Source organism: Saccopteryx leptura, chromosome 4 (assembly GCF_036850995.1).
Source record: "Saccopteryx leptura isolate mSacLep1 chromosome 4, mSacLep1_pri_phased_curated, whole genome shotgun sequence".
Taxonomy (NCBI): domain Eukaryota; kingdom Metazoa; phylum Chordata; class Mammalia; order Chiroptera; family Emballonuridae; genus Saccopteryx; species Saccopteryx leptura.
Window position 1 is genome coordinate 36,546,137 of NC_089506.1, and position 13,159 is coordinate 36,559,295.

At 49.4% G+C, this 13,159-nt stretch overlaps 1 protein-coding gene across 4 annotated transcripts in view; it reads right to left on the reverse strand.

Moving 5' to 3' along the window:
- MCF2L (MCF.2 cell line derived transforming sequence like) overlaps positions 1-13,159 on the reverse strand; it is a 189,885-nt gene that overhangs the window by 128,716 nt on the left and 48,010 nt on the right. The window lies entirely within an intron of this gene.

Sequence of the window (13,159 nt, forward strand, 5' to 3'; positions counted from 1 at the left end):
TCCGACCTCACTATGGTTGGCACGAAGCCACTGTGTGCATTCTACACCTCAGTGCCCTGCAGATGCGAGTCATGCATGTGCACAGCTAGAGCTGCTACGTTCCAAGGACGTGCAAAAACACGGGTATGCACACTAGGCCCTGGATAGGGCCTCTCCTAACCGGGGGGCTTGTCATCCTTCTGTGGTTGGCATTATAGGTAGTATGCCCTTCCTTACAGGAGTATTTCAGGAAAAAGTTCCTATTTCCAGGAATAGTTTGGGAATGAGTGGCAGAGATTCAAACCGCCCCTCATGTCAATACAGTGTGTGTGCCAACATCTCCGTGTGGTGACTGTCAGACACCAAGAGGTGGGCCCGAGGGATGAATAGAAGAAGGTGACACAACACTGGCCCTCAGAGAGCTCATGAGTCGGGGGGACAAGGAAGATCTGCAAACAAATCGTTGCAACTTGATGGTGGAATAACCCACACAGGGAAGGTGTGGCGTAAAACTAAAAAATTGCTGGGTTTTTTTGTTTTTGTTTTTGTTGGTTTTTTTTTTTTTTTACATCAAAACCCATTGAATATAAGCAGCTTTTATGGTTCAAAGCAGAGCCCAGTGAAGGGAGGAATCTGGCAAGGCATCACCACAAGGCAGTGAGCCTTTTCCTGTAGATGAATGTCCTGGTCTGACCTTCATTGACCCAAAACCCAGCTTTGCTACAGCCACATGAGCCCGACACAATCATTCAGCCCCCTCCCCATTAAACCATCTGCCTGTCTTCAGGAAGGCCAGTCAACTGGCAATGTCTTAAAACACATCCCCTTTCCTCCCCAGATGGCCTCCACATTCCCACCACTCCAGAAGCGATGACACCCACACTTGTTCTTGACACCTACACTTGTCATTGGACAAAACTGGCCCCTAGGCCACATTCCCTCAGGCCTCCCCAAACACACCTGGCCAGGACATCCCCTCTCCCAGGCATCTCTACCTCCTCCCTTTGTCTGGTCCCCACCTCTTCCAGCACAGAAGTGTACTCAAGTGGTGCTCAAACTTGAGGCTCATTGGAATCGCCCCCAAAGGCTTGTTAACTCAGATGACCAGTTTGTGAACTGGTGGTGGGTGGAGTGCAGAAATGTGCATTTCTTTTTTTCTTTCTTTCTTTTTTCTTTTTTAAGTGAGAGGAAAGGAGACAGAAAGACAGACTCCTGCATGTTCCCTGATCGGGATCCACCTGGCAAGCCCCCTCCAACTGATGCTCTGCCTATCTGGGGCCATTGCTTGGCAACCAAGCTATTTTTAGTGCCCGAGGCCAGAGGCTTGAGAGAGCCATCCTCAGCACCTGGGGCCACTTTGCTCAAACCATTTGAGCCATGGCTGCAGGAGGAGAAAGGGGAGAGGGAGAAGGGGAGGGGTGAAGAAGCAGATGATTGCTTCTGTGTGCCTTGACTGGGAATCAAACCTAAGACATCCACATGCAGGGCCAATGCTCTACCACTGAGATAACTGGCCAGGGCCAAAATGTACATTTCTAATAAGACCTTGGGTGATGGGGATGCTGCTGGTCCACACGTTGAGAACCACTCATTGTGAGAGTCTAACCCATCTTTAAACAAAGGAAGAAGCAAAGCTTTCTACCCACTCTGCTCTCACTGACTCTCATTGTCCAGTCACACTCTCAGCTTGTTTTCTGGCCCCAGAAAACACCTCTGGCTGGTGCCATTTCTGGGCTGAAGCTGCTAACTCGAGCTGCTTCAGTGTTGAGTCTGTTGGCACCTGTGATGGTTGCTCTTACGTGTCAACTTGGCCACGCCTCAGTGCCCAAATGTCTGACCAAACATTACTCTGGTTGTTACTTTGAAGATATTTTGTATATCTGATTAACATTTAAATCAGTAGACTGTAGCCTTAGCCAAGTGGGTCAGTGGATAAAGCATTGACACAGTGCACCAGAGGTTATATACATGCCCCATCAGGGCAGGTACAAGAAGCAACCAATGAGTACACAATTAAATGGAACCACTAAGTGAAACATGAGTTGATGTTTCTCTCTCTCTCCCCCCCCCAAAAAAAAATCAATGGAAACAATCTTTTTAAAAATTAAAAAAAAATCAATAGACTATGAGTAAATAAAATCATTCTTCTTAATGTGGGTGGGCCTCATCTAATCAGTTGAAGGCTTTAGGAGAAAAAGGCAGACCTCCCAGAGGAAAAGGGCATTCTGCTTCTAGATTGGCTTCAGACTTGAGCTTCACAGGGCTCTTCCCTGGGTCTCCAGCAAGCAGCCTGCCCTGTAGATTTTAGACTTATCAGCCCCTACAAGTATGTGAGCCAGTAACTAAAAATAAACCTCCCACCTGACTGGGCAGTGGCGCAGTGGATAGAGCATCGAACTGGGATGCCGAGGACCCAGGTTAGAGACCCCAAGGTCACCAGCTTGAGCGCAGGCTCATCTGATTTGAGCAAAGCTCACCAGCTTGGACCCAAGGTCACTGGCTCGAGCAAGGGGTTACTCAGTCTGCTGAAGGCCCACAGTCAAGGCACATATGAGAAAGCAATCAATGAACAACTAAAGTGTCGCAATGAAAAACTGATGATTGATGCTTCTCATCTCTCTCCGTTCTTGTCTGTCTGTCCCTATCTATCCCTCTCTCTGACTCTCTCTCTCTGTCTCTGAAAAGAAAAAAAAAGAGAGAGAAAGAGACAAAGAAAACAAAAAATAAAAATAAATAAATAAAAATAAATCTCCCTCCCTCCCTTCTTCTCTCTCTCCCAATCTCTATCAAACTTTTACTCTCTCCTTAAAGTATAGCACAAATGGTGCTTTCTATAAATATGACTTACTATTATTACTATACTTGCCTAAAGTATAACAATCATAAAATACCACTCAATGTTTATGGAATACTTACTAAGTTTCAGGGACCCTCCTAAACTCACATGGTGTGAACTGATTTAATCTTCACAAGGATCTAGCAGATGGGCACCATTTTTACTCTGCTTTACAGAATAAGGCACAGAGAGAAGTTTAGTAGGTTTCTCAAGGTCACACAGCTGATAAATGGCAGAGGCAGAATTCAAACTCAGATCTGTACAAACACAGACCTAGAAAACAGGTGTTTGCTTCAGAGAAATGTCAATTGGAATGTTCTCCCCAAAGTTCCTTACAGTTAGATAGGGACAAGTAGGTAAGGTCCCAAATTCAACACAAAATGAAGAATTTTAGCCTGAGTGTCCCAGGAGCATAGGCCTGCTTTTCATACTGCTTCACCCCCTCCCAGATAGAGGAAGCAGGACATGACTGTTCATCCCTCTGCAGGAGGCCAGACGGAGCCCAGGTGGGAAGGTGGAACGTAACGTTATACCTGGATACTGAGCACATCCTCTTAGCAACTGTTCCGGAAAGTTAGCCATGAAAGGCAGGTGAGAAACAGGAGAGCTGGAGGGGTGTGCAGGTTGGGTTCTAACAAACCAGGAGCCCCGAGGAGCCCGCCCTCGTGAGACAGGTGGAGGATCTCCAGGTGGGGGTGGGGGCAGAGACGGGCTGTGGTGAGAGGTAACAGGAGACGGGAGCAGCCCGGCCTAGGTGCAGCTGGATGCCGGCCATGGAGAGTGAGGACGCACGCATTTCCTGCACTGCCTTGTCCCTCGTCAAGGGCGTGGGCGTGGACAGCAAGGTAAAGGGGGAGACTTGGAAATGGCTCTCTAAAGAAATTTGCAACCATTAACAGCACAACCCCACTCCTGAGCTGGGGTGTGGAGCAGGTATAACCAGAGGCGGGTTAAGGTCGGTGGAGGCCCCGGGCGCAGAAGAAAATATTGGACCCCTTACATTAGCAAAAAGTGTGAAGTTGGGGTTTTGCAGGGCCCTTCAGAAGTCGGGGTCCAGGGCACGTGCCCGGTGCGCCCGCCGTTATATTCGCCTCTGGATGTAAGCTCTGACAAGACCCACACCGGAGCATCAGGAACTTCGGACCACACCAGCTGAACAGCTCCCTGGGAGCTGGAGGCCCGGAGCCTGCCCGGTGCTGGTTCCAGGGTGCAGGGCTGAGCAAGGCAGGCAGGCTTCCTGCCCTCGTGGGCTTCCACTGCAAACTGGGCCGGTCACTGGTGGCAGATGGTGAAAAAGCTGGTGGACAAGGTATGTCAACTGGCACGATTCCTTTGGGAACTGATGTGACGCTGTGTGACCAAGTCAGAGAGATGCAGCCCTGTTCCAGCCATGTGCTCTGGTGTTGGCAGAAGTGCCGCTTGTGACTGTGCAGTGCTGCTGTGACTGTGAAGGAGGGTAAGGGGCAGGGGAAGGGAAAGGAGGGGGAGGGGGAGGGAGGAAGCAAAGAAGGAGGGAGAAGAGTAAGGAGGGAAGGAATAGGGGAGGAAGGGGAGGAAGATGGGAAGGATGGGAGGAGGGGAGAGGAGGGCTGGCGAAAGCAAGCCCGGCAACAGCGGACTTAATAAATAAGAGGAGCTGAGGTCGTACAATGATGGGGAGCCACGCAGCGGTAGAAACAAGTGGTTTACAGCAGTAGAGCTACAACAGCGAGTTGCAAAGAATACATGAAGCATGACTCCATTTATACCTAACTCAGAAACAGGCCAAACTAAGCTATGCGGTATCAGGGACACATGGCGCTGGTCTCCCAAGTCCTCGGGCAGGAGGTGGGATGTCCTGAGAGGAGGGGCTTGGAAAGCTGCAGAGACTCCGTGACCTTCTTTGAACGGCTGTGGGGTCCAGGGAAACCAACCATGTCGCAGCACATTTTTATGTGGTGAAGAGGGAGCTGCAGGCTCCTCCTGAAACGGAGCAGGCGGCTGGGCCAGGGGGTCTCTGTCCCTTCATCCCGTAGTCGCTGAAGATGGGACTTCAGAGATGGGCGGGGTCTGGAGAGAGGTGAGGGGCTAGGAAATGGGGAGGAAAATGGACCTGGGACTTAAGTCCTCCCGGTGTGGGGTTAGGGGGAGGTGGACAGCACATGAAAAAATACACTGGAGATGCCACTGTCTTGTCACTTAGAGCACTGTTCTCAGGCACCTCACCTGGCGGACAGCCTTGTTCTCCCGACCCTCCGATTCTCCGGACCCAGCAGCATCCCTATCCAGTAGCCGAGATGACCCGCCCCACCTGCCTGAGGTCCCCACTAGCTAGCTACCTTTCCTCTAACCCAGGGCCAAAGATGCGACAAAACCAAAGGCAGGATTCACCCAGGACACTGTGAGAGGGACTGACTATGAGCCGTCCACTACATAATGTTAAAAAGGGCTCAACACCCTGAATAAGCAGGGAAATGCAAATCAGAACCACAAGGAGTCACCTCACACCTGTGAGAATGGCTGTCATTGAAAGACAAGAGATGACAAGTGTCGGTGAGGGCGTGGAGAAACTGGAATCCTTATGCACTGCTGGTGGGATGGGAAACTAGTACAGCCACTGTAGAAAACTATATGGAGGCTCCTCAAAAAATCACAAATAGGACTATAATGTGTAGCATTTCTACTTCTAGGTATGTATCCAAAGGGAACAAAATCAGTATCTTTTTATTATTTTTAACACCCATGACAAATTTATTGAAAAAAATGTATTATCAAGCCATAAGCTAAAGCTTATTAAATTCTTTCTTTCTTTCTTTCTTTCTTTCTTTCTTTCTTTCTTTCTTTCTTTCTTTCTTTCTTTCTTTCTTTCTCTCTCTCTCTCTCTCTTTCTTTCTTTCTTTCTTTCTTTCTTTCTTTCTTTCTTTCTCTATCTCTTTCTCTCTCTTTCTTTCTTCCTTCCTTTCTATTAATTTTATTGGGGTAATATTAATTAATGAAATTATATAGGTTTCAGGGATATAATTCTATAACACATCATCTGTATGTTGTATGGTGTGTTCACCACCCCTCTTCAGGTCTCCTTCCATCACCATTTATCCCGCCTTTACTCTCCTCTACCTGCCCCCACCAGGAACAAAATTAGTATCTTGAAGAGATATGTGCACCCCCATGTTTACAGCAGCATCATTTATGATAGCCAAGATATGGAAACAATCTGAACGTCTTTCAGGGGATGAATGAATAAAGACGATATGGCATACACATACAATGGATACTTATTCAGCCATAAGAAAGAAGGAAATCCTGCCATTTGTGCCGACATGGATGAGCCTGGGGCATGATATTAAAAAAGCCAGACAGGGGGAAAAAGCCAATTTCATAGAAACAGAGAAGAATAGAGGAGAGGGAAATGGGGAGGTGTAGGTCAAAGGGTACAGACTTTCAGTTATAAAATGAATAAGATCTAAGGACTTAATGTACAACATGGTGACTATAGTTAATAATATGGTATTGTATACTTCAAGGTCACTGAGAGCAGATCTTAAACATTTTCTCTGAACACACACAACAAATGAGTTGTGTGAGGTGCTGGATGCATTAATCATCTTGATCTTGGTAACCATTTCATAATGTATATCAAATCATCATATTGTCAATTATTCCCTCAATAACATTTTTAAAAAACATGAGTGAGATTGTATGAAGATGAAAATTCTCCTCGATTCAGCATTTTGACCAGGCACTTCCTCTCTGCTTGGACATTATACAAGCCCAAGTTTTGATCAACAGCACCCCCCCACACACACACACAAGAGACAGTCACAGTATGGGTCTGCAGGGTACAGTGTCGTGCTGTTTGAACTTGTCCCACAATGGACACAGAACTGAAGCAAAGGTCGGGATGAAAGACCAGCATGCACCACTCAGACGCTGTCCTCGGAGTGTGTCCTGCAGACAAAGCCAGGCAAGGGCATTCTGAGTCCTTTCCTGCAGTGCGCACTCCTGGGGAAACTAGAGACGGGTCTCTTGGATTTCTTTTTCATGGCTTTTCCGGTAAGGATGTCCGGAATCTACATGAACACAAACTATAAACAAACAATCCATAGATAAAGTTAGTTAGTTGGAAGATGTCCTTTAGGTGAGAAAAATCTGATAGGATGGCTGATTTGGACTCAAGTTCTCACATACAAATGATCGTTACATTTTGATGGCTAAAATGAGTAACTTAAGATAACATATTTTTGTGTGAGTACAAAAATCATTGTGTTCATGTTAGGAATATGGAAAATAAACTCTAAGGTCATGTAGAGATAATCTTTTTTTTCTTCTTCTTCTTTTCCAAGTGAGAGAAGGGGAGAAGAGACACAGACCTCCGCGTGCACCAGGATCAACCCAGTAATCTCTATCTGGGGCCAATCTTCTGCCCATCTGGGGCCATGTTTGCAACCAAGTTATTTTTGGCACCTGAAAGGAGGCTCCAAGGAGCCCGGGGCTGATATGCTCAAACTAATTGAGCCATGGCTGTGGGAGGAGAAAAGAGAGTAAAAGAAGGGATAGGGGTAGAGAAGCAGATGGTCACTTCTCTTGCGTGCCCTGACTGGGAATCAAACCTGGGACATCCACACACAGGGCTGATGCTCTACCATTGAGCCAACTGGCCAGGGCCAAGGTAATCTTTTGTTTATTCTCCTGATGTAGTTGTATACAGATTGTAACAATATATATTGTTTGTAACAAATTTTTAAACTTCTTTTACGCTACTACTCTTCTACATGATTTTGATAGCTGTGTAAATGTTCCCTTGTGTGTGTTTTAAATTTTAATCAGATTTTTAAAAGCAATTCTTGATTATCATAATGATAAAAAAAATTCCCACAGACATAAAGATTTTTCTCATGTTTGATTGTTTCTCTGTTAAATTCCTAGAAATAAAATTACAAAGCAAAGGGCATAACCCTTGTTTCTAAAGCTTCTGAAATTTGTACCTAATGTTTACATATGCAGATATGTGTCTAACATGCATCTTCACCAAGCAAACACACAAACAAAGGAGTGGGTTCAGCAGCACTCTTTGGAGGGAGGGGCCCTGCCACAGGTAGCATCCTGGTGTGCTCAGCTGGTTCTCAAAGGCCAGCACAGTGCTGCCAAGAGCTTGCATGGTCAAGAGTCTTTTTTCCTAAAATTAAATATAAAATTAGAAACTTACCAAAAAAGCCCTCAAATTAGAAACTTACCAGCTAAAGACCACTGCCTAGAGTGAGGCACAAGCTACTCAGACCAGCTCCAAGGTGGCACAGACCCCATCTCAAAGCCCCATACAAACTGGGTAAGAGAAACATCTGTGGTCCCAAGGCTACCGCCCCAGAGTCTTAGCAGAAGGAGAGCGGGCGCAGGCTGGACAGGCCGTGCCTGAGAGCTGCCTGCCTGGGCCCACTTGCCCCCAGCGGGACCTCGGCCACACTGAGGCCACACCTGTCTAGCCACACGCCACCTCCTCGAAAGGCACACTTGTCCAGGCCAGTTCTCAGCTCTGCTTGAGGAAGCCTGAGTAATCTAAATGCCAGGCACGAAGTCTCCAGCCCAGGCAACAGGCCAAGTCTCCTGGTGCCCACAGTGTCCTCAGGGAAAGAGGGGACAGCCGTGGAAGTCTGGGGATTGAATAGAGAAGCCGTCCTCTCACTGTTTTGGAGGCTAGAAGTCCAAAATCAAGGGGTCAACAAGACATACTCCCTCTGAACCCTGTACAGGAAGGTCCTTCTGGGCCTGTTCCCGCTTCTGGTGGTGACAGGCAGTCCTCTGCTGGTGGCTGTGTGGCCCGGTCACGTGGCCCTCTTCTCCCCATGTGTCTGTCTGTCCTCTCCTTATGAAGACACTAGACACTAGCTCAGGGCCCACCCTACTTCACAGTGGCCTCAGCATAACTAACTGCATCTCAGAGACTGTATTTCCAATAAGGCTGCATTCGGAAGTACGGGGGTAGGGCTTCAACATATCATTTTAGGAGACACAATTCAACCCATAACAGTGGGTAAAAAGCTAAGAAAGGTTATCTGAAAGACGAACACAGAGAGATGGGGACAATTCACACGGGACGGGGAGCCTGGCAGGGGTGCATCAGCGGTGACTGCTTCCCTCACCAACCACCCTCGTGGCCCGTCCTCCTATTCTGCTGGGCAGGTGTTGTAGTCTCCACGCAACTGGCCATTTCCTCCTATCCCCCCTAGTTGAAGAGTTGAGTGAATATAAAATTCTGAGATGGCTGGTAAGGTTTTAAAAATAATCAACCCTCACCTCCAGCTCTCCTGTGTGTCTGACACTCTCCCAGACGTCAAACCCCTGGCCCAGAAGGAAAGTTGAGACAGGAAGATAAGGCCTCCACCCCAGAAGTTCACATCCCCCGTGGCATGCCCTGGATGACAGAACTGCACGTGGACACATGAAAACCCACAGGGCGCTCTGCTGCTGAGAGCTGCTAGGAGGTGAAGAGCAGTTTCAAAGCTGATGCCTGAGACCCAGACACAAGCTTGTGCTAAATGCTCAAGAGGGTGCCGTGAGCGATCGGCACCTGGCTGGGATGTTCCAGAAGTCCTGGGCCCCGGGATTTGGGGAGATGAATTCTTATGTACCTTTGGGATGAAATGGGTCAGTGGATGTGTAGGATAAACTGAATCTTAGATCCAGTGTGCTTGTTCTGTGTAAAACGACACATTCCCTCCCTGCAGAAGGGAAAATTAATGTTCTTGGAGCTAAATTACCGCAGGAAAACTTCCAGCCCACCCAGCTAATTGAATTGGTCATTCATTCCACGGCCTCTTCTCTCCAGGCGTGTTTTGACACCTTCCCCTAGTTCATGCCTCATGGGATGGTGGCAGGGAAAGCAAGCTGGGCTTGAGACATCTGTCCAGCGGTGTCACCTGCTCTGCTGTCCTCCAGAGCTAGTGGGAAGAAGTGACTTCAGATGCCCAGCAAGGGGGACACCGCAGGGCTGTCCCTGCACTCTGCCACGCCCTGCCCCAATCTGTTCCACGTCAGTCTATGATTGTGCCAGCTGCTGAAGACACTAATGACCCCCCAAACGAGTCCCCCTGCTGATTTCCTACCAACACCTCCTCTCACAGTGGCCATGCAACCCATCCCCACACATCCCAGAATCCCTAGACCCAGGCCAGGCCTTCCACAGTGAGTTCCCTCCCTCTCCTCCCCTGCCCGGCCGCTCGCAGCACTCAGAGTAGGGGGAGCACATGCCCGGAGGTGGGAAGGAAAGGAGCCCAGGCCCAGGAGAGGCCAGGCACAAACATAAGTAATGGGACGGCAGACCAGATTCTTCCTGTTGTCCCAGAATTTCAGGTAAGAGCCAAAGATGAAGACAAGGATGCCCGAATTCTGAATTCAGAAAACTGAGGTGTGCTGGGAGCAGGTGCCTGCGGTGGGACTGCCTGGGAGATCTGGGTCCAGAGACGAGCTCCACTCCCCTCCCCTCCCCCTCCCCCCACCAGCCCTGGACAGAGGAGGCAGTGCCAGCATAGAAAAATGATTCTTTTCTGGGGACAGAGGCTGTCCTCCCCAGAGCCTGGGTAAAGAGGCCTGAAGTTCATTCAGCACGAGGACTATGGCTAACAATATTGCATACTTACTTAGAAGCTGCTAATAGAGAGGATCTTAAATGTTCTCACCACAAAAAAATGAAATGATAATTATATACTATGATAAAGACGGTCACTAACCTTATTGAGGTAATCATTTCTTATTATATACCTAAATCAAGTCAGCATGCTGTACACTTTAAATTCACACAATGCATATATCAATTATATCTCATGCAGCGGGGGGGGGGGGGGGGCACAGAGAAGAGCACTCCTCAGAGATGGCAAAGGAGGGACAGCCACCCTAACAGGGTTAGGAGTGTCTCACTGCTGAGGTTCGGGGAGGTGAGTCTGTACTCATCCAGGGGAGGGCAGCCACCATGGGCACCAGCCAGAAGTGGGGCCACCAGGGGTGGGCCTGGCCCACTACCACACATGGCTCCCACCCAGGGTGGCGAAGACCGGACCCGGGAGATAGCTAGGTGACTCAGTCACACAGGTGTGTACACATCTTCTGTCCCTGCCCCGACATGGAGGCCGTTGGAGGGAGGGCAGTGAGTGAGAGCAGTGCCCGCCCCTCCTCCCAAGCCTCTGGTGCTCCTTTGGGGGCAGGAGTGGGTAGAGGAGAAAGAAATCCAGGTCAAAGTTTTAATTTTTAAAAATATTTTATTTTTATTATTATTTTTTATTTTATTTTATTTTTTAGAGAGAGAGAAGGTGGAGGAGGGTACAGACAGACAGGAAGGGAGTAAGATGAGAAACATCTACTCATAGTTGTGGCACCTTCGTTGTTCATTGATTGCTTTCTCATATGTGCCTTGACCAGGGGGCTACAGCCAAGCCAGTGACTGCCTTGCTCAAAGCAGTGACCTTGGGCTTCAAGCCAGCAACCACGGGGTCGTGTCTATGATCCCACGCTCAAGCCGGTAACCTCAGGGTTTTGAACCTGGGTTCTCAGCATCCCAGGTTGACACTCGCCACTGTGCCACAGCCTGGTTGAAGTTTTTAAATAAACAGGACTGAGTCTTAGAAGCTAAACTAGACTTTAGTGACCAAAAATAATAGATAAATGATGGAATCAAAATAACGTATCACTAAGACCCTCGCTGTTAGGGTAACAAAAGGGGCTAATCTGGGCATGGCCACATCCGCTGGACTCGGGCTGGAGCTCAGGAAACTGAAACAGACAGTGTCCTAATCTCACAGTGGCATTTCTCAGTGGCGGGGTTGGCGGCTCGTGTTCATCAGATAACCATGGACAAAGGCCCCTCCCCGCCAGGGGCCCTGCTTCCCCGAGCTTTGCTCTTTTAAGAGCCCTGTGACAGGCTCTGACGTGCCATTCCTGAGTTTAGCAAAGAGGCCAGTCCCCTAGAGATGAGGAGTAGACATGCCAATGGTGTCATCTTGTAAAAATCCATCGTGAATTCTAAGAGGAAATGCAAAATCAGTGTGTTTCCCCGTTAATCACAGCGCCAGTCACACAGGAGCAAGTCAGGGACACAGCTTCTGGCATTTACTAGGGATTGTTTACGGAAACTTCACAAAGGTCACACTGCAGGCCCTAAATGACCTCTAACCAATCGGGACAGGGACTCTGCGACACAGGGGTGACCTTCCAGAAGGACCCCGAGTGAGAAATAGAGAGCCTGTCGTGTCTGAGTGCCGCACTCAGAAACTGGGCAAGTAGAAGGGGGAGCCCCTACCGGGGCCCCTGTTCTGCCGGAACCATGAAAATGAGAACAGGAAGGGCCAGGGCCACAAGGTGGGGCAGGGCCACGCTGGGCGGAGACCCCACCCCGTCCCGCTCACAGGGACCCAGAGCACTAGCTTCCTCAGGTTCCAAGTTTATCTAAATATGTCCCCAGACTTGGTGGCAGCCCTGCTACCTCCCAGCTGTGCACCTTGAGCAAGTCATCTGGGGGTGTCAGGTCTGTGCACCTCCTCACGGGGCAGACCCACCTCCAAGTCAGATAGATTTCGCATGGGAGACACGCCGCGACAGGCGTGAAGCAGTCAAGGAGCACAAGGGGAAAGCGACCCCTGCACCCTGAGAACTAGTGCTTGTCAGAGTCTGCTCAGGCTGCTGTGACAAGATGCCACTGACGTCCCTGGCCGGTTGGCTCGGCGGTGGAGCGTCGGCCTGGCCTGCGGGGGACTCGGGTTCGATTCCCGGCCAGGGCACATGGGAGAGGCGCCCATTTGCTTCTCCACCCCCACCCCCTCCTTCCTCTCTGTCTCTCTCTTCCCCTCCCGCAGCCAAGGCTCCATTGGAGCAGGGATGGCCCGGGCGCTGGGGATGGCTCCTTGGCCTCTGCCCCAGGCGCTGGGGTGGCTCTGGTCGCGGCAGAGCAACGCCCCGGAGGGGCAGAGCATCGCCCCCTGGTGGGCAGAGCTTCGCCCCTGGTGGGCGTGCCGGGTGGATCCCGGCCGGGCGCATGCGGGAGTCTGTCTGGCTGTCTCTCCCCGTTTCCAGCTTCTGAAGGATACAAAAAAAAAAAAAAAGATGCCACTGACTGGTGACTTGTACACAGACAAGAGAACTGTATTCCTCACAGTTCTGTAGGATGGAGTCTCAGATTGAGGCATCTGTATGGTTGGGTTCTGGAGAGAACCCCCTTTCTAGAGCTTTCTCTCTGCATCCTTACAATGGTGGTGAGGTCTCTCATCTCAGGGCACAAATTGCATTCATGAAACGCCACTCTCACGATTTAATCACCTGCCCAAAACCCCATTATCTCATCAGGCATGATGATTTCAACATTTAACTCTTAGGGGACACAAA